Here is a 23,302-nt window from a genome sequence, read left to right as displayed (position 1 = left end):
TGCACATTTATGGGCGCAAGGCCCCACTGATGTAGGTTGTATGCACATTACACCATATCGAGTCACACTCAAAACAGGAGTGGTATTACCACGAATGCGACAATACAAGTTACCTCCAGATGCTGTAGTGGCTTTACTGCAAATCATTGACGAGCTCATTGCACAAGGAGTGGTTGTGGAAACCGACTCCAATGTATGTAATTCTCCGATCATTCCGATTCTTAAACGAACTGATCCAAAAGCACCCCCAGTATATCGATTAGTTATTGATCTGCGCGAATTGAATAAATGCATTGTACCACAATATCCCGTGGTCCCAGATATCTCTTCATTACTGACAGCTATTGATTCAGAAGCAACGTTCTTCACTGTAATTGACCTCAAGAACGCCTTCTTTAGCGTCCCAATCGATCCGGAAAGCCAATATTTGTTCGGATTTAGTTTAAATGGACGAAGTTTTAAATTCGCACGCGCACCTCAAGGATTTACAGAAAGTCCCAGCATCTACAGCCAAGCACTGAAAAGACAACTTGACAGTATCCACATGCCAGTTAACACTGCACTGCTTCAGTATGTCAATGATCTGCTGATCACCGCCCGAAGCGAACCCGAATGTGAAAAAGCATCACTGACGGTTTTACATTTTCTGGCCGATAAGGGGCACAAGGTGTCCCCTTCGAAGCTGCAATTCTGTGTTCAGCAAGTTGTGTACCTTGGGCACTTGCTGTCCAAGGGGGGAAGACAGCTCACACCTGACCGCATCCAGTTAATTGTAAACATGCCACCACCCAAGACACAAAAGGAGGTACGGGCCTTCATAGGCCTCACTTCGTACTGTAGGCAGTGGATTCCCCAATACGCATTTCTAGCAAAACCACTCATTCAGTTGACAACCCAGGAGGCAGCGACATCGACTGTCCTCCCTTGGACTCCAGAACATACACAAGCTTTTGAAGACTTAAAGAAAGCCTTATGTCAAGCACCTGTTCTAGCGACACCATGTTACAGTAAGCCTTTTACACTCTTCGTTACAGAAAGTGAAGGTACTGCCTTGTCAGTACTCACTCAGGAACAAGCAGGATCACACAAGCCGTGTGCTTACTTTTCTAGCACGTTAGATCCCGTAGCCCAGGCTCTTCCTGCGTGCCTCAAATCAGTCGCAGCGACAGCTTTAGCGATCAGACAAAGCGATTCCATAGTATTAGGACATCAATTAACAGTACAAGTACCACACGCAGTAGAGGTTCTCTTGAACCGGACACAAACACAACACTTGACTATAGCACGACTGACAGGTTACGAACTAACACTTTTTCAGCCACACATAGAAATCAGACGCTGCAGTACATTAAATCCTGCCACACTTTTGCCATTAAGTGGAACAGACCCACTGGCACATGATTGCATTGAAGTCATTACTATTACGACAAAACCCAGACAAGACTTGACAGATGTCCCATTACCAGACCCAGACCTGACACTTTATGTGGATGGGTCATGCATGAGAACAAGTACAGGAGAATTAGTGGCCGCTTATGCAGTCACAACAGACACTGAAGTCATTGAAACAAATTGTATTGACACATTATCAGCTCAAGCAGCAGAGCTCATCGCTCTGACACAAGCCTGTATTCAAGCCAAAAACAAAAAAGTTAACATATATACAGATTCACGTTATGCATTCGGAGTTGTCCATGACTTCGGAGTCCTTTGGCAAGAGAGAGGTTATTTAACTTCTCATGGTGCCAACATTCAACACGGTCCCCTCATTCAAGCTCTGTTAGATGCAATACATCTACCCACTTCGATATCTATCATGAAGTGTAAGACCCATACAAAAGTCACCGATATTATTTCCCAGGGTAACGACCTAGCAGACCGAACAGCTAAGCAAACAGCTCAGAATCGGAATCATGCAACTGACTTGACAAAGACAATAGTTCCGACACACTGCATGACAGTTAGGGATCCCGCCCTTGATGTAATTGACATACAGACACATGCTACACCAGAGGAAATAAAGAAATGGACTGAATTAGGAGGGATCCAAACAGATCAGGGATGGATGACAAAGGGAAAATCTACATGGTTTCTCCCCGACTCCATGGTTCAAGTTATCATTAACACAATACATAGTCCAGCACATCTAGGAGAAAAAGCTATGTTAGACAGTATTCAAAACATTTGGTTTAATAAACACTTACGAGCTGCAGCCAAACAGAAAGTCCGAACTTGTATGATTTGTTGTCAGTTCAATCCAGGTAAAGGCGTACCTGTAGAGCAGGGTGGATTTCAACCTCCTAATCACCCTTTTGAAGTCCTCCAGATGGATTATATCCAGATGGAACGATGTCGAGGATTCAAATATGTCCTCGTAGTTGTATGTGCTCTTTCCCGTTGGACAGAGGCATATCCCGTCTCAGATTACACTGCCCCGACTACTGCCAAACAGTTAGTTCGTGAATTCTTCCCACGGTATGGATTGCCCCGTATCGTGTACTCAGATAACGGCCAGCCGTTCTCATCCGAGCTAATGAAACACATTTCACTCTTGTTAGGCTATCAATGGAAATTCCACTGTGTCCGACATCCCGAGGCAGCAGGTCTCGTGGAACGTCACAACCAGACTCTGAAAATTCGACTTTCTAAAATCTGTAGAGAGAAAGGCGTCGACTGGATAGTAGCCTTACCAGTTGCACTCTTTTACATGAGAATGGTAGCACATTCTCGCACAGGGCTATCCCCGTACGAGGTGGTCTTCGGTAGGCCACCAAATATGTGGGGGACGCCTATACCTCGAAAAATAACTGATGTCGATTGTAATATGCTGACAGATTACCTTGCTTCCTTGATGTCTGCACTACAATCTTGCCGTTCACAGGTAGCTGCAGCCTTTCCCGACAACACCGAAGTGAAGCCCCATGAAGTGGTTCCTGGAAACTTTGTTTTCATAAGAAATTTCGACAGGAGGAGCCCGTTGGAGCCTCGCTGGCAAACGCCAAAACTGGTACTTCTGACCACGAGGACAGCAGTGAAGGTCGAGGGTCGCAAGGGTTGGCTACACTCGAGCCATATCAAGAAATTTCATGGACTACCGTCTGATTTGAACTCTCAGCCCTGCCCCCTTCCACAGACTGATTCAAAACTCCCCCTGGTTGAAAAAACCGAATCACAAGAATACAAACTGAAACTAAGGTCTAACAAGTCAGACAATTCGATTGTTTAAGTCCTCTCCTAGGTGAATCGGTTGAATTAGTCTCTGACATGTATCCTCTAGACCGAAATCGAGAGAGAGATAGACAGAAACAGCTCAAGAAACGTGCATATTGTAAATCACTTCATAGTCACTGTATAGTGACACTGTTGATTATGTTTTTTCTAAGTCTTTTGATTATTGCTGCAAGTATACTGTTGCACATGTACTATCCTATTTTCAAGCGTGCTCATTCTGCTTACAATGATACTGCCGAACATTCTTTTAGCGAATTACCTTCACATGAGTTGCCCTATAGACTTGCGCTGCGCAACCACACATTCATTAGTATGTTACATCACTCCCATCAGGCCAGCAATGCTACAAATTGTTGGATATGTGGCCGACTCCCTCCCTATCAGAAATACAAAGGAGTTCTGCCTCTCTTTCCGTATCCATTCACACATAATGGTTCCTGTGGAGCATGGTTTAGTTTGATTAATTCTTTAGATTCAAACACTGTAGTTTACCAGAGCAACTGGGTATGGGGAAACCTGAACTTAGTTTTGCTTAAAGCCTGTTACCCTAACAAGGAGGGACTTCCCAAAAGAACAGGAACTGATCTAGAAAATGAAGTATATGGATTAGGTAATTTTACACTTAACCTCATGATTTTGAATGTTGAATCTGAAACTGCACTAGTCTTGCCTGCTATGTCCGTATTACCAGTCAAAGGTGAATTATGTGTAAGAAAGAATGGTTCAGTACACCTGGGTCATAGTAAATGTACTACTGTGATCGAATTCAGTGATAAAGGCAAGTCTACATTTAGAGCTTCCCGTCATTCCTACTTCATATGTGGTCATACCGCATATATACGTTTACCTCTAGATTGGGATGGTACCTGTTACATTACATTCCTTCTGCCACCTGTTTTCCTAGCCCCTCCTGATTATCATAGAAATACTCATCTAGTACACAATAGACCTCAGAGAGATATCCCGATTGTTGACTACACTGAAACAGCATGGGAACAATATACAGACTTTAATAAAGGTCTCTTTCCTTACATAGGTGTTGTCTCAAATAGTAAACTGATACGTAGATTAACCAGAACCCTTGAAGCAGTAGTGAATGAAACTACCTCTGCCCTAGGCAACTTAATAGAGGAGCAGTCTGCGATGCGGATTGTTGTTCTTCAAAATCGTCTTGTCCTTGACGTCATCCTAGCCGATAGGGGCGGAGCCTGTAGGGTCATCGGATCAAGTTGCTGTGTTTTCATTCCAGAAAACACGCCATCCGTATATAAAGCCATAACTCGTCTTCATAAGATTGCAAGCCAGATACACCAGAATCCAGGCACCTGGACATGGTCCGGTTGGTTCTGGAGCGTGTTGTCAGCCTGGGGATGGAAAGTCCTATCCTTCCTAGGTATTGGCCTTCTCATAGTATTCAGTTGTTGCCTGTGTCTACAATGTGGACCAGCGATTTGCGGCCTGTGTGCCACGTCATGTATTCCACGTTCAAGTTCTCATTCAAAATCCCGGAAGAAGAAAGAAGAGCAAATGATGTTACATGAACAGATTGATGGATTCCTGAGGATCGATATTTCATGAAGGGTCCGTAGGGGACAAGGAGGGAATGAGGAAATATGAATTTTTATGGTCAATTGTGTCCCCTATCTTAGACCCCAACGGCTCCATGTACATGCTACAAGTACATGTATGTTCCCTCCACTTCAAGCTATGAAGACGCAAATACATATGCGTCCAACGTTAACATGTCCTCTTTCAGATCTGCCATGAATGGGTCAGATATTCCGTTCCTAAGTATGCCTTGCCACCGTCTTTATATGGTATACTTTTCACGTTTTCCAGCTCTGGCAAGGTAGGCCCTGAATTCTGCCATCGAGCTTTTCCTGCTTCTGCCTCTGAATGCTCCAGCCTGGACCTGCATCTGTATCCATGACCTTTGTCCTACTCCCTGCGCGGCTAACGGTGCCTAGCCCGGCCTGTTGCCTGCCAAAAAACTGTATTCAGCCTTCAAGTTATCTGCTCCGCTCCTCGAGAAATGCATTCCTGTCTAGTAGTTTAGGTAAACATCCTTCCAGCTGCAGAGCAAAGGGCCCGGCCTTACTGTCTCCGAGCAAGTAATTCATGACTTCTGTTGCCATGGTAGGCCCATGCCCCCTCGCATCTCATGCAGACACATAGACGCTTATACACGCACTAGTAGTTAGTATAGGATAGCCTCTGCCTGAGAGACCTTTCCTTCCAGATAATATAGTTCCTTAAACACAAGATATTAGATACGATTTGGGATTAGGTTGTCCTGACATCCCAGACTTCTGTCTCCTCATGTAGGGCTAAATGTCAAGTTCCCTTCTTCCTCTAGTTACACGACAATCACACGTCATGCGGCTGCGCGCGCATCTCTGCCATGTATTTCTGCTGACATTGCAGGATTCTCTTATGGATCCACCCACCTGTGTCATCATCATAATGACGTTTCTAGTATACGCCTTTATGCACGCCTACTGTAACGCATTTTTCATTACGTATGTGTATTCTTATCTCTTTTCTCAGCTGTAACGCCTTCTGCATCTGTCTTTACTGTAATGCATTTACTATAAATATGATAACCTGTCAATAATGTATTGCCTATCCCTTCCCGAACCTTAGTGGTGACGGAACCCGATTGCCTGGTTCGAACCATAATTCCTTTGTAAGGAATAAATTCCCTTTTATAACCACAAATACCACGGATTCTGCCTCTTATTTTTACTGAGTTATTCTTATTGAATTTTACCGCATAAATTAAGTCTAGGTAATTTAAATTTACCACATGACGGCGCATGCGCTGTGTCGGTAGGCGAGACCTAAAAAGCATTGCACCAAGACGGCTGCCAACACTTCCTGGATTAAAGTTTTGGCAGCCAATTAGAGCCAACCGCGTGCTTGTGTAGTTAGGTCCCACCCAGATATATAAAGATTTTTTTCTTTAATATCTCGAAAACCACTGAATGGATTTACACCATTTAAAAAAAATGTCGGTTTACGAACCAAGCACTACCTTTTTGCCAAATTTGGTGTAATTCCGTTCAGCAGTTTCAACTGTAACCGTGTCTAAAGTTTCCTATGGGAAATTGATTTTTTTACCTCTATTTTTTGAACTTCTCAGGAACTACTGAACGTATTGACACCACATAAAATACTGTCTCTTTCTGAACCAAGGGCTACCTTTTTGCCAACTTTGGTGTAATTCCATTCAGCAATTCGGGCTGTAGTCGTGTCTAAAGTTTCTCATGGGAAATAACATGGAAAAAACATGTTTCGGGACCCCCCTCTTTTCTCAGCTACCGCTTGGCGAATCACCACGAAACTTTAAGAATAGGAGCTGACCGGAGCGGGCCACAAGTTTTAAAAAGTTCGCTAAGATTCATCAACCGGCGCCAAAGTTATTTTGAAAAGAATAAACGCTTTTCCTCTGGAAACTAGGTCCTAACTATAACTATCTACTGGTGACCGCCAGTAGATAATATATATATATATATTACCTACTGGTAGTCGCCAGTAGGTAGTTATAGTTAGGACCTATTTTCCATAGGAAATCCGCAACATTCTATTTGGAATAACGTTGGCGCTGATTGACGAATCTTTGCAAAATGTTCCAAACTTTTGGCCAGCTCCGGTCCGCTACTATCCTGAAAATTTCACGGTGATTCGTCAAGCGGGGGCCGAGAAAAAAGGTGGTCCCAAAACACTTTTCCCCATGCATTTTTCCATAGGACCTGTTCACGCAGCTACAGCCCGAACTGCTGAACGGAATTACACCAAATTTTGCAAAGAGGTAGTCCTCTGTTCAGACTCCTGCCTTTTGCTTAAATGGTATAAATCTGTTCAGTAGTTCCTGAGAAAATGAGAGTTAAAAAGATAGATATATCTGGGCGGAGCCTAACCACACATCTCATCGTGAGATCTGATTGGCTGTCAGTACTTCATCCAAGAAGTGTTGGCAGCCATCTTGGGACCAAAATACATGATAGCACCTCATTAAAAAGCATTGCAGTTAATAGAAGGTTTTAAGACTTTAGTTACATTATAAATCATTTGTTGATGGTACCATATTCATTTTAGGAATTGTGCTGTGTTCTAAGGTGATTTTACCATGTGAAAAGCCTTCTGCTGTGATATCATGAATCATGTTTGAAAGAAAACTATTTTCTCATGTGTTTCCCACAGAGGTTTGGAAGGTGATCTATAACCTAAACTGAGAGCATATTTTCTGTAAATTCACATTATCTTTCTCAGTCATGTGAGAATGAAGTCTGACATTCTCAGTAAAACATGCACATCCAACAAGGGCAGAGACTGACAGTTGATTCCTTTGTGTTCTACTGCAGCTTCCCAGAGTGTTCTAAAGACATCTAGAGCGCTAACAGTCCTACTTATGACAAACGTATTGCACACCTGAAGCCATCCTGATTGGAATGAAGTGGTAACTCTTAAAACATTTAATTTAAAAAGGAAAAAAAGAGGGGGTTCATTTTGCCATATAAAGTATGATTAGTGCTGCAGAAAGAAAAATTAGGGCACATTGTGAGTGACTTCTCAAATCCTCTTCTATTTCATTAAAAAATTCTGACATGCAGACTGAAACATGCACTTTCAATACCAGCAGCAGACTTCCCTGGTGAGCAGTAGCTTTACTACAGTGGTCTAATAAGCAACTAGAGTGCTAACATTCTGAATTTACAGCAAATGTGTGACGCATCTGAATGCCTTCTTGATGGAACCAAAGTAAAAAACTGAAAGTATTTCCTACTGAGGAGACTGTAGTAAATGAGGAAATTAGGAAACTTCATAAAAAATAAGTCTCCCAAAATGGCCACCAGAGACAAAAGGCCCAAATGTAGCCCTAATATCACCCAGATATAGCCCACGTATAGCCCAATGCCAGAATGTCCCAGAGTGTTCTAACGAACAACTAGAGCGCTAACAGTCTTACTTATGACAAAGTATGGCACACCTGAAGCCATCTTGATTGTAATAAAGTGGTAACACTTAAAACATTTAATTTACAAAGGAACAAAATGAGGGGGTTCATTTTGCCATAGTATTTATGATTAGTGCTGCAGAAAGAAAAATTAGGGCACATTTTGACTTCTCAAATCCTCTTCTATTTCATAAAAAAATTCTGACATGCAGACTGAAACATGCACTTTGAATACCAGCAGCAGACTTCCCTGGTGAGCAGTAACTAAAGTGATCTAATGAGCAACTAGAGTGCAAACATTAGAATTTATGTCAAATGTGTGACACATCTGAATGCCTTCTTGATGGAACCAAAATAAAAAACTGAAAGTATTTCCTACTGAGGAGACTGCAGTAAATGAGGAAATTAGGAAACTTCATAACAAATAAATCTCCCAAGATGGCCACCAGAGACAAAAGAGCCCAAATGTAGCCCAAATATCACCCAGATATAGCCCAAGTATAGCCCAATGACATAATGTCCCAGAGTGTTCTTAAGAACAACTAGAGCGCTTACTCGCTTACTTATGACAAAAGTTTGGCACACCTGAAGCCATCTTGATTGGAATAAACTGGTAACACTTAAAACGTTTAATTTAAAAAGGAACACAATGAGGGGGTTCATTTTGCCATAGAAATTATGATTAGTGCTGAAGAAAGAACAATTAGGGCACCTTTTGAGTGACTTCTCAAATCCTCTTCTATTTCATTAAAAAATTCTGATATGCAGACTGAAACATGCAATTTTAATACCAGCAGCAGACTTCCATGGTGAGCAGAAGCTTTACTACAGTGATCTAATGAGCAACTAGAGTGCTAACATTCAGAATTGATGGCAAATGTGTGACATATCTGAATTAAGGGAGGGCGGAATTTGCGAAAGTGCCTCTCGCAAAATATCGTGAAATGGCAAAAAATCTCCGCGATCATGCGAAATTTCGCGTGATCGCGGAGATTTTTTTGTGCTGAATTAAAGCTTTACTGTTGGGGTTTCATTTTTGGGATAGGAGCATCGTACCAGAATGAATCCTGCCCTGCATATTTACCCAAGAAGATGCCACCGTTTTGTGCAATACCTCTACTCAACTGGAGTACTTTCTACTGGCTAATCAGTAAGTGCTACCTCGTTGGGTAAATGTATCGTGCTTTTCTTATACCACAGCTGCGTAAAGGGCCAGAAGAGTTGTCTACAGTGACCATGTGTGTCTGTAACGTTGCCACCACGCCGACGTGTCCCGGGGTCCCTCGAGTCAGCTATCCATAGTGGGGAAAGGGAGGGAAGACGTTTCACACCACTGGTGTGTGGGGCGGGGCCAAACGGTCGGGGATTCCATGAAGTTCACATGCCTCTTGTTTATAAAGGGCCAGAGACCGATCAGAGCAGCAGATGAGGAGACAGAACCTCCTGGTGTCAGAACTACATGGGGATTGCGCTCGAGAAAGTCACGGATACACAGAGCTCCATCAAGGATCACAGCTAATTTTTGACGGTAGATATGGGGAGAAAGTCACAACTGCCCAGCCTCTACCTAGCTCCCGAATGTTTTGTGCTGATTAATGCGTTACTGAATTTGAGCTTCAACTAAGTCCTCTGCTTTATTTACATCTGTAAGTGATTCCTGTTGAGGTTTAATTTTTGTGACAGGAGCATCGTGCCAGAATGAATCCTGTCCTGCACCTGTGTCCTGCATATGTCCGTTCCGGCCGCGGATCGCGGAAGTTTCGAATGTCGACATTTCGCAATTTCCGCGACCGGAACGGAAATTGTGCCCACCCCTAATCTGAATACCTTCTTAATGGAATCAAAGTAAAAAACTGAAAGCATTTCCTATACTGAGGAGACTGCAGTAAATGAGGAAATTAGGAAACTTCATAACAAATAAATCTCCCAAGATGGCCACCAGAGACAAAAGAGCCCAAATGCAGCACAAATATCACCCAGATGTAGCCCACATGTAGCCCAATGACAGAAGTATGCAAAACACTCTTTTTTTGTGTATTTGCAGTTTTATATAGTGCAGACTTGTCAGGTATTGGAGTGCTTTACATGAGCATTTGTTACATCACACAAGATTAAATTCATTTTGGTTGTAGACATGGGGAGATTAAGTGATTTGACCAGAATCACAGAATGTTGAGCTGAAGCAGAAACTCTAACCTGGTTCCCCAGTTGCAAAGTCTGCAGCTCTGGAAGTAACACCACATCCTCTCCCCCAAGTGCAACATTTAATCAAGTGGTCAACTGGATAAAAAAGCATAAAGATTACAAAATAATGTAAAAGTTATTTGTCGTTATTTGAAAACTCAGAAAATATGTCCTCATTTTAGTTTTTTAGAGCACTAACCATAATTTTGATGCAAATAAGACCCTCTCATATATGTAATTTCTAAAGGAAATGCTCTAGGTATTACAGTTTTGATGACATCAAGATGACGTCAGGCGTTCCACACTTTTGTAATAAATATAGAATGTTAGCAATCTAGTTGTTCATTGGGATACTGTTGAGAGGCAGAGGCCAGGGGCACGGACTCTGAAAATTGAAGGCAGGTAGGAGAGTGCAGAGGCAACAATTTGACCACACTAGGCAGGCAGGAAGGGCAGTGGCAGCACAACAGACTATGGAGGGCAGTGGAAAGGGGGGCAGGGGCAACAAACCAACAATACAGGACTGGCAAGAGAGGCTGTGGCAATATAATAGACCCTTGTGGGCAGAAGGAAGAGGCAGTGGTAGTACAACCATACATGCCAACCGACCCGTTTCAGCCAGGAAACGTCCAATGTTTGTAAGCTCAAATGGGCTTTATTTGATCTGTCTCCTGTCTACAATCTCCTCTTTTTCAATGTAACTCAAAGGGGAAAATCAATACCCCAGTTATTTTTCAAAATCTCCCTCTTACCTAGTTCAAAATGTTCGCAAGTATGGTGAGGAAATTCGATTTTCGATCTTGATCGTATTGACCCTCCATTTTGTAAAACCGCCGCCATTTTGTGTTGCCCTCACTCAGGCAGCACGACGAACAAAGTCTTTTCTGCTTTTCCTGCAGTATCGTGTCAAAATAGCCTTCTGCCTCTGTTTACAAAGCTGGTGTTAGGGACTGGCCGAGTACACTAATCCCTGTCTGGTTTTTCTAATCCCTGTCTCAACTATCTGTTGGTTCACACTATTCTCTTCTGACTTTATCTTATCTTCTGGCCTTCACTGTCCTCTGTTCGTATTCTCTCGTTTCACAACTGTCCTCCAAAACACACAAATGTATCTCGCCACCTGCGAGTCAGCTACAGACACGTTAATAAATTAACCCGTAAGGAGGAGCGACAAACACAGTTGGAGGAGAGGCTTCTTCGGGTTACTCGATACTTTGTTTTCCAACTCTCTCTATTGGCTCTGCCCTATCTCGAACTTCCCTTATTGGTTTTCGATGTATGTATTAGGTGTGTTTTCTGGTTAATGTATATGTCACCTATGTACTATAAAAGATTGTGCGCCACGGAGTGAAGTGGCAGTCTCCTGAGAACATACCGTGTGTACTTCTAGGACAACTGTACTAGCTGCAGCTAATAAAATCTGATCTTTTATGCCGACAGATTGTCCCCGTGTATCTGTTAGCTGAAGCAGGAGAACCCAGGAGATTAAGGCGTACCCTGCGCCGCCAGGCCCATAAGGTTCTGGTTCTTCAATGGTACGTTGGATCATGGTAGGCAGGAGGAATTGGGGAGGGACATGGACTCGGATAACAGAGGACAGGAGGGACATGGAGAGGTGCACCAAACTGACCCTGCAGGGCAGGCATCAGGGTTTGCAGCAGCACAATACACCACACAGGGCATGCGGGACGGGAGTGCAGCACAACAATCCATAGAAAGCAATAGGGAGGGGACAGGACCATGCACATGGACAACACAGAACAGAGGAGAAAGAAGCAATGATAGCTAGCTTACCATAATGGACAGACATGAGAGAAATCTGCAGCATAATAGACCATAACGGGCAGGAGGGATGGATCAGGGGCATTACAATGGAACAGACAAGTCAGGAGGGAGGGAATAGGGGTCTGCACATGGAAACAGAGGGCTGGGGGTAAGGGGGCAGGGCAGGAGTGGCAAGATGACCATGGAGGTCAGGCAGGATGGGCACTAGAAAAAAGACATACCATGGAGAGCAACAATGAGACTATGATGTCATACACACAGACCATGGAGGGAAGGTGGGAGGGGGTCAGGGGCAGCTAGCTGACCACACAGGGAATGTGGAAGGGGCCATGGCAGCACAGAAGACCATGCATGACAAGCAGGAGGGTTAGTGGCAGCACAATGGCTATGATGGGCAAGAAGGAGGGTGCAGGGGCATGCACAAAGGACCATGGAGGATAGAAGGGAGGGTCAGGTCCTGGGCACAGACAAGAGAGTTCAGGGGAAGGGGCCTCACAACACGCGGGGCAGGCAGGAGGAGCAGTTGCAGCACAACAAACCAGGGAGGGCAGAAGGGTGTGGCAGTAAAATGGACCATGGAGGACAGGAGGAAGGGGATAGGGGCATGGCATGTGGACAGGCAGGGTGGAGGTGGCAGGGACAGGTTACAGTCATCTCAGGGGCATGCACAAAGACATTGGAGGGCAGGGGGAAGGAGAATAGGGACAGCAAGCTAAGCACAGAGGCTAAGCAGGAGGTCAATGATGGGCCATAGAATTGGGCAATGGAGGGCAGGAGGAGTGGACTGGTACATCATGCTAAATGGAGGGCAGTGCCAGCACATCAGACCATGCATGGCAGGAGGGAGGAGGCTTGTCCATGGATTCAGACAACAGAGGATAAGGAGGAGGTGGATGGGGCAGCAAGCTAACTGTTCAGAAAAGGTGTTTTAGGAACTTTATTGTTTTTAAAATGTGTGTCTGTGCAAACTACTTAAAATATGAACAAGTATGCAGCATAATCTCACTTTTATTCAGGAAGAAGAGGATGTTTGTCACTGTGACTCCGGGCTCACTTGGCAGAAACACCCCCTGACCCTCCACCCCCATCGCAAAATGTAATGCCCGTGAAAAGGGTAGGTGGACGCAGTGTTATATAGAACATAGCCCTGAGAGCACAATTAAAAATGAAAACTAGATATAGTATATGGTATTAACTATGCACCAAAAAGTGTGATATAAGATGAACCGGGGCGTGAAATATAATATGCAATACATTGTGCGCAATGACAGATTCATTGGAGAGCGCGAGATAGCACAGGCACTAGCGCGTGCTATGCGATATGTGCCTTGGAGTGTAATATGCACAGGGCAGTGTTGTGTAACCTAACTAGTCTCTAAAGTTGTAATATAAAATATGTGCTGGGGAGTGTAACGTTGCATATGCACTGTGACAAAGATATGGATCCCAGATTGAAATATGTATGGCATAGCGCTGTGCGTTATAACATAGGCATCGAGGAAGGCACGTTAGATGGGGCAATGTAACCTGTGCGAAGGCAAGTGTGGCATGACATATTCACGGGGTGGTGCTACAGTGCACACGGGCTAGAGAGTGTCATAGCATACGTACTAGCTGGTGGAATACAACACAGAGGTGTGTGGCACTCGGCAGGCACTGGTGGGTGTAACTCAGTATTGGGCTCAACCAGGAGCACGCTGTGACTTTCGTGTGAGGTTCGTCTCCATTCCAGAGAGTAAAATAAAAAGTATTACACATCCGGCGGTGGATGTGTGTTTTATTTACTGTGAGGGGGGTTTCTTGCATAGTTTGGTCGAATTTCTGTCAAATCCCCTTTGAATGGCTTGGTGTGCGTGTGTATTAAATGTGCCCGTCAATAGCTACCCATGTTTGTATAAATAAATGACAAGGATGTCTACTTGGAGAGAACCCACTGGCGGGGGCGCCGGGATCTGGCACGGTAGGGCGTCAGACACGTCAGAGCTTCACTAGCGGTGTAAATACATTCCAATTGGATTCATTGTCTGCATAGTTGCCTTTTAATGAATATCACGCAAATTGTCATGGTGATAGGTACATACGGTTTGTCCAGCATGTCCTAGGTGTTTCTATAAATATATATTTTTTAAAATAATGAAAAACAAGGGCCGGCCCTGGGGGATGGGGTCCCCGGGGACATAAGTGGCCTGAGCAGGGGGGCAACGCAGCCCCCCCTCCTAAAGAATAAAAAAAAAAAAGCCATGATCCGGGGGTTCGGGTCCCCGGTGCCGATTAAAGCCTTGGGAGGGTCAAATTAATTTTTTTCAACAAAAACAATTAGGGTGCAGGCCCTGGGGGATGGGGTACCCAGGGCCAATACATTTGAAAAAGAAGGGGGGCCACACAGCCCTCCTTCTTAAAAGAATAAAACAAATAAAAGACCGGCATCGCGCCGGAGGCCAAGCCCCTCCTTGCAGCACTCTGCAAACGCGCCCCCTGGCCAGTTGTAAGTTGGGGAATCAATTCCCCTTCAATATTGAGGGTCCCCGAGGGCCAACTAGTCCAACAGGTATCTCCAGTATGCGCCAGGGAGCTGCGTTGCAGACAGGTGTTCTGAGGCCACGCCCCTTTTTACACCTCTATGCAACGCAGCTCTGTGGCGCTTACAGGAGGTACCTAGTGGGCTAGTTTGACCCTAGGGACCCTTAGGATTCAAGGGGACTTAATCTCCCAACGTAAAAAATGGCCACAGGGCGTGTTTACACAGTGAAGAAGGGACTGGACGGGGCCTGAGGTGACGTGTGCAAACACGCCCTATGGCGCGTTTTAAGTTGGGGAAAAAAATCCCCTTCAATCCTGAGGGCCCCTGGGGGCTAACTAGCCCACCAGGTGCTTCCAGTAAGCGCCACTGAGCTGCGATGCAAAGAGGTGGTCCCTGCCGTGCCACTTTTTACACCTCTCTGCAACGCAGCTCTGTGGCGCTTACTGGAGGTACCTAGTGGGCTAGTTGGACCCTAGGGACCCTCAGGATTCAAATGAACTTAATCTCCCAACTAAAAACGGCCACAGGGCAAGTTTACACAGTAGTGAAGGGAGGGGACGGGGTCTGAGTTAACATGTGCAAACAAGCCCTGTGGCGCGTTTTAAGTTGGGGAAATAATTCCCCTTCAATCCTGAGGGACCCTGGGGGCCAACTAGCCCACCATGTGCTTCCAGTAAGCGCCACTGCGCTGCGTTGCAGAGAGGTGGTCTATGCCTTGCCAGTTTTTTTATCTCTCTGCAACGCAGCTCTGTGGCACTTACTGGAGGTACCTAGTGGTCTACTTGGACCCTAGGGACCCTCAGGATTCAAGGGGACTTAATCTCCCAACTTAAAACGGCCACAGGGCATGTTACACAGTGGGGAAGGGAGGGGACGGGGCCTGAGGTGACGTGTGCAAACATGCCCTGTGGCGTGTTTTAAGAGTTAGTTTTAATCCCCTGCCCTATTATATACTAGTGGCTTACAGAGGAGGTCATACTAATCACAGGGGGACCCCAACGCATAGTGTTCCCTAGTGTATGAAGGTGTTTTCACTGTATTCTGAGTGTCTTTTAACATAACACTGGCTCTAGGACTGGTTAGTCAGACTCAGTTATCACCAGTATCCGTCTGAAAAAGTTGAGGGTACAGGATGAATTTGCAACAAGGCTTCTTTCTGCTCTTCTGTTTGTTCTTTCTGCACGTTGTCCTTCTTCCTGCACTTTTCTTTGTCTTTGAGGACTTCTGTTGCTTCTTTCTGCATTTCTTTTTTTTCTTTCTGTGCGTTTTTTCTTCTTTCTTCACATTTCCTATCTCTGTAGGCATATTTAGAAATTAGCATTTAAAAAACCTTTGAAATTCACTGAAAAAACCATAGGTTTCGGGGACGTTATAGTTAGGAATTAGCATTTAAAACACCTTAGAAATTCACTGAAAAAACCATAGGTTTCAGGGGCGTTATAGTTAGCTGGACTTTTCACTCATACAAAACCATTGAAATTCCCCCGTTATAGTTAGTTCAGCTAACTATAATTTGCGCGCCCGCAAAGCACTGCTGATGACGTCACATATTACATCACTCATGACATGGTCGGTGACATCACTCATGACATCTCAAAGATTCATCAAACGATGCCAAAGTTATTAGCAAAACAAAAAACGTTCTTCATATATATAGTCACAGAAAATCATCAGTAGGTCGTTATAGTTAGGACCTATTTTCCATAGGAAAAGCATTTTTTGACTTTCCTATATTTCCTCCTTGGGGAAACCCATGCAGGTAATGATCCCCATCAATGTCCAGGCCATGACACCTCCTGTCACTTCCTCAGTGGGAAAGTTTCTGTGTACTGGGTGGCATGGTCCACTAACACCAGAATGAACCTGTTGCCAATGGCTGTCTTGTGATCTAGAGGCTCCCCAATGTCAATGCCCCCCACTCACAACAGGGAATATTTGTAAGGGAGCCTTACATCTCTCGCCACTCTTGACACTCACTTGGCAAGTGTGGCAGGGCCTACAGAAAACATTTGATTTTTGGGCATTTGGGGCTAGTAGGAGTTGGTGAGAAGCCTGTCAATGGTTTTGCCCTGTCCCAAATGTCCTGTCAGAGACACATCATGAACCATACCCAGTAGGAAGGCTCTGAAGCACTGGGGTACCATCATCACATAGGCTGCCCCAAAAGCTCAGCAACCTTAGGCTTACAATAGAATAGATCATTCCCACAATTGATCTGGTGAGATCAAGTCTCTTAGCCAGCTGCCTGGGCCACGGCCTTCTGCTGAAGAACCACAAGAGTAGGGCGTGCTTTCTGTGCTGCACAGATTTTCTCCCTGGTGGAACCCCCTTCCTGCTGTCAATGGGTCAGCTCAGGCAGGTTCCCCAGTTTGGCCACTTCTTCCCCTGTACATTGCGGGGTGTCCCTCTCGGGTTCAGCCTCCTCCCAGTCTGTGGGATTTTCTGGAGCAGGTTTCCCATGCCACATGCCCCCCTCTTTTTAGCAGACACCTAGGACACTGTTTCAGACTCCAGGTCCTTCTGATCACCCTGGGCTGTGATTGATCCGGTGGTCAGGCACACCCACTCAGACAGTCTCAACATCTTCAAGTGGGACCCACCTGTATTCTACCTCCTTCCATGTAGTGTGTTCCAGGTCATTTACTATCAGACAATCCAAAGGAATGTATGGGCTCACAGCTACCCTTAAAGGACCTGAGTCCCCACCCTACTCAAAGGGAACCTTAGCCACCTTACAAAAGCACTCACTGTTGTCTACGCAAGTACTTGGTGGACCACTCAAGTGACCACTTGCTCATCAGACACCAGGTGACACCTTACAGTAGTGACACTGGCTCTTATGTCTCTACCCTCTCTCCATTGATGGTCACCCACTGCCTGAACCTGTTAGTGTTATCAGGCATGAGGGTTGTCTGGACCATCTCACTGTCCCTTAGTAAGACAAGAGTCATCTCAGCTGGTCCCCACACCCACATGGGACCTTCTCCACCCCCAGCACTACACTGGCCATCCCTGGTATCTACCCACTGGTGGGGGCCTGTGCACACTTGGGACACTTAGGACTCTCTTTAAAGTGCCTTTGAAGAAATCAAAACCTTCTCAGGGGTTTCACTGATACACCTAGTCCTTTTAAAACAACAGCAAAGAAGAGATTGGCACAGAAGCTGTAATATAAAAAACATCTTTTTATTAACCTCAGATGAGGGAGATTGAGTCACACAGTAATCTCAAGTCAATGTAGGGGGTATTCTAAGGAGTACAGAGAACAGGGGCCTATATACCCACACAGGGGCTCAAAAGAAGGTGGTACAAGTACACATGATAAGAGTTACACACATAGATGGTCATACAGAAAATGTACAGTCAACAAGTAGGAGGAATAATAAGTTGCTGACATCAGTTAGAACAGCCTGACAGTTCTATACTAGGAACAGGTGCATTCTCCTAGCTAGGCCCTTCTGAGCATGTGAAAGGCTCTGGAAGAGGGAGAAAGCAAATGGCCAGCACATAGCTAACTAAAATGGCTGCCAAGTACAAAATGGCTTTCAGCTCATGCTAACAGATCCCCATAATCTTTAACAGATAGTCCTTTTAGCATGAGCTAAAGACATTCCTATGATCCAGTAGGAACACAGAAAATATTTGCACATTAATTTTCATAAATTTATCAATATCCTAATTCATTGCTAGGTGGGCATTTCTCATTCTAAATATTGTTAAGCGGGTATATATAAGGTATAAGCAGGAGTACAAAGGGAACAGAGCATTGGTTCATAATTAACATACAGATAACAGGAGAGAGTAATCACTATTATTACAAACAGAATTATTAACTTTCTAGTCCTAAGCAAATCCTAGAATCATCCAGTAAAAACATTTTCAAGGCTCCTATGCATTTCAGTGACCATCCATTTCAACTTCAGAATAGCCAACTGCACATATCTAATAAAAATATTTTCACTAGACTTTTCCTGTGTTTCCTTTATGAGGGCTAGAGTATCAATCATTATAATCAAGGAAAGGGTAAAGTAACATTTGTCAACTGCTCAGATTAACTTTTCTCTCGCAGAATAAACATTATTCCTAATGCAAATATTAAAGCAGTCAGACATATTATTACAAAAAGGATCCTGGATCCAGGGGACCAGGAGGACCACACAGGGCCATGAGAATTAGGACAAAGAGCTGCAAAGGGCTGTTCCTCCTCAAAAATAGGACGACCAAAGGGGTAAATTTTTAACAAAAAAGAAAAAGTCCTTGGGAAATTAAAGCCGCTGTTTAACCAGCCAGAGGGGAGTCTTCTCCCTGTGTCCATTTGAGCCTCACAGGCAGGCTCTTGTTGTTACCACGGTGGAGCTGCACAACTCACAACTAAGGAATCACGGCCCAATTTCAAGGGAAATGTTTCTTCTTTCAGAATTGGGAAATCACCCACCAGGGAAAATGCTCTCAGCAATCCTGTCCAGTGTCTCAGGCAGTGCACCAGTTTTCTTCACTTCAATCTAACAGGCACCAGAGACACAGCACCTGTACCCTGAACTCAAGTCCTTCCCTAACTCCTGTATTGCTCTGCTGGCACACTGCTCTTTCGTTGGGGCCATAGATTGCATCCAGTGTGCCCAGGTATCTCTTGACCAACACAGGTGAAGACGTGCAGTCACTTTGGGACCAGGATTCAGAGGCCTGATGCTAGGATCTCTGAAGCAACTCTTGTTTCAAAGGGGGGTTACCTCAAGCAAAAACAACCTTGTTGTTCTGGTCGGTCTGTGACTCTCTCAGCTGGGCATCAAAAACTTGATCCACAATTTCTCCTTTCTGACCCCGTCTTTCGCCCAAGACAGTGGCAGGGGTACACACTTCATATCCCAGTGCTTCCAGCCTTCTACCTTCACTGAGGTCCTAGTTGCCAGCAATGCCTGTGCTGGTTACCTTCACCTTGACTTCAAGCTGGACTGGTGCTGACTCCCCAAGCTAGATCTGATGTCCGCGCCCCTCTGGCAATGGTTGTAAGGCAGCAAATATTTATTGGTGGACAGAACAAAAGGTCTTTAGACAAGGCACAGAAATAATCTATCAACAGTGAGGATATTCTCAGAATATTTCCTAGTCTTGGGACGCCCCATATATTAGCAAGGCACCCAATAACCACTTTCATCTATGTGAGAGTAAAAAAAACAACAGCCAGGACCTACTGGCAAGTATAAAAGGAACTCTTTGGTGAACTGACAAGAGTAATACGTCACCCAATCCCAAGCAGACAAGGAAGTCTGTGTTCATTTACTAAATTCTGAGGAAAGGAGAAAAAACAATACAGACATACTCCAAATCCTTACATCTGTGTATTCCTATATTATTCATCTGAAGACCTTCAAGAAAAAAGGAAATGTTCTACACTTTTACTCATAGACTTTGCATTACTTGTATAGGACTGCAGACACTTCTAAAATGATTTATTTAAAGAAAATCACCTACATTGTATGCTAAGGACCACGCTCTCATGTTATAGGAGCAACAGGAAAATCTAAAACTGCTAATTTAACAGGGATTTCTATTACATAAAGAACTAAAAACTTCAACATAATGGGTACATTTTCTCCAGCAGAACATGTTGTGACAAACAAACTCCTATAAAACAATATTTTCCTCAACAATGTTTGCTAAGAATCACATGGGCATCTTCCCTAGCTAGGCCCTTCTGAGCATGTGCAAGGCTCTGGAAGAGGGAGAAAGCAAATGGCCAGCACATAGCTAACTAAAATGGCTGCCAAGTACAAAATGTCTTTCAGCTCATGCTAACAGATCCCCGTAATCTTTAACACCTTGACTGGTTGCAGTCAAAGCACGCCTGGAGTCCCTTTCCTCTAGGCTTTCCTGGTGAGAAAAAACAATTTTTCTTCTCAATGGGGGGCTGGGAATCTTTACTCTGGGAATCATTTTGGGGCTGTTAGAGAACTCACCATTTTTCAGACCTTGTCTAACCTCCTCTGCTGCTGGGGACCCTACCAACTCTTAGTGGAGTCTTCCCCATACAACCTCTTGTGGACCCTGGTACTCACCCAGTTGTACATCTTCTGAGCAAGCTTCCTGGCATCAGAAAGCCTGCTACCCATCAAGTGCTGGTGCAGCTCTGGAAAACATTGACTAGACAAGTGCTCCCACACAATCAAATTGTACAGCCCCTAATAATCTGTTGCCTCACTGCCCTTCACCCCACCATCTAGGGCTCTCCAAAATGTATCTGCACACTCCAGCCATGTTTACCAATCAAGTTTGCTCTACCTAAACTGATCCCTGTATGTATCTGTGGTAAGACCATACCGGGTGAGAAGGGAATGCTTCATTTCAGTGTGGGTGAGGTCATATCGCTTCCCTAAGACAACAATGTGTCCTTCCCCTCCACAGTAAACTGATTCCACAATCTTGCCCCCTAATTCCTCTTCACAGACCCCAATCATGTGAAGAGCTGCCTCATAGCACTCAAACCACCTCTGAATCTTCCTTGATATTCTCTTTCCCTAAATTCTTAGAAATTTTCAACATTTTCCCAGAGTACACTGAAGCCCAGCTCCTCAGCTAGCATCATTTTCCTCTCTTCTCTTGCCAATTTTTCCATTTGGAGCTCTCTCTCATGCTCCATCTTGAGCTTCTCCATCTCCAACCAATGTCTTATAGTCTCCCTTCTGTCGTCCAGTTACTCTGGGGAAGACCTCTTGAAGAAAGACTGCTGCTTGCCCTGGAAGGTGCCTTTCTCCCAGGTGGATCCTGATGCACAAAATCCTCGAGCAATCTCTGCTCCTTCAGATCCGTATGACCATGTCCATCCTTTGTGGCTCACAAGCCTCTTTTGCTGCCAACCGGGCCCTCAGCACCTTTTGCCGCTCTTCCTTTTAGTGAGGCCATTGATAGAACATTTGAGCGCCTTGCAGATCTTTTTGAGCTGAGATACAGAATAGGCCTCCAACCTCTCCTGCTCAAACACCAAATCTGCATCTCCCACTAATGGCTCACCAGCCTGAGACATGATTGTGGATCAAACTTAAGAGTTGCAAATAAGAGAAAAATCAAAAGCAGTATGTAGTTGCGTAATGTTCTGCGATCTGGTAGTAGTGCACACTAATCACTGTATGTAAAGTACAAACACTAGTCCTATACTCACCGAGTCACCGCTGACCACCAATGTTAGGAATGGCATCTCTAGTTGGCAGTGGTTTGAACCCTGTGCAAGTAGGGATCCTCACTCTAGTCAGGGTAAGCAAGTCACACAGCTAAGATAACCCCTGGTCACCCCTTGGTAACTTGGTGCAAGCAGTCAGGCTTTTCTCAGAGTCAATGTGTGAAGCTTGTGTACATACATACACAGTAACACATTGAAAACACTAAAAAATGAGCCCACACTAGCTTAGAAAAATAGGCAATATTTATCTGATTAAAACGAGAAACAAACAACAAAAATCCAACATATAGAATTAAAGATATCAGTTTTCAAAGGGTAAGCAATTGTAGTCCATATAAATCTATAGATGTATCGCATTTTGCACAAATTACCAGGGATCTGCCAAAATTCAAAAATGAAAGCAAGCGCATGGGTGGTGAGGCACTGGGAAAACAAAGCAATGTGTCTGTTCCTTACCCTAGGGAAGGTGGTCATGTGTCAATTCCTTACTGCCAGGGGAGATGATGCATTGGTTCCTTACTACTATGCAGGGGACGTGATGAGTCTGTTCCTTACTGTCAGGGGAAGTATTGTGCCAGTTCCTTACAGGGAGAGGAGGTGATGCGTTCATCTCTGGACACTGAGCCTCAGCTCCTTACTGCTGTGCATTGTCATTGAAGAGGCAGCGTCAAAGTATGATGCGTCGAAAATTCAGATGTGCTGGTTGATGTAGTGGCAGTGAATCAGGCACTGCATCGATTTCACGGCGCAAAGCAGGTTATGTGCAGATTTTTCAGCCACAAAGCAGGCGCTGTGCTGGGGTCAGAGTGGGTGCCACAGTCGTCAGTGACAGAGCTTGGAGCTGCAGTGAATTTTCAGACGCACAGCAGGCGATGTGTCGATTCTTCAGAATCAGAGCAGTGATGCATTGATTTGTCCACTGCACAGCAGTGATACATCAAGAAAACAGGTGCTGAAAGTTAATGAATGGATTTTCTCACCAGCTTGCACTTTAAAGGGCCCAGGAACTGAATTTCACACCACTTTGCAAGTCAGGCTTTCAGCAGAAGAACTAAGGTTTTGGTAAATGAAGTCTTTGATGGCCCTGAGACTTCTTAACAGGAGGCAAGCATGCACAAGCCCTTGGAGAGCCTTGGAAGAAGGATTCAGAGAGCAAAGTCCAATCCTTTCACTCCTAGAACAGAAAAGCAAGCAGGCCAGCACAAAAAAGCAACAGGCACAGTGTCAGTCCCTCCTACAGCATCCTGCACTGCTTCCTGGCAGAATGTCCTTTAGTCCAGAAGTGTTTTAATTTTGGGGTTTCAGAGGTCCAATACTTGTACTCCTTTCCACCTTTAAAGCAGGCAAACTTCAAAAGAAAGTCTTTGTGGTTCACAAGACCCTGGCTTATCTTGACCTGGCTCCAGACACACTACATGGAAGTGGAGACAGCTTTGTTTGAGAATGGGCA

This window comes from Triturus cristatus, chromosome 5_1 (assembly GCF_964204655.1).
Source record: "Triturus cristatus chromosome 5_1, aTriCri1.1, whole genome shotgun sequence".
In the NCBI taxonomy this organism is placed as follows: Eukaryota; Metazoa; Chordata; class Amphibia; order Caudata; family Salamandridae; genus Triturus; species Triturus cristatus.
This window is presented reverse-complemented; position numbering follows the sequence as displayed.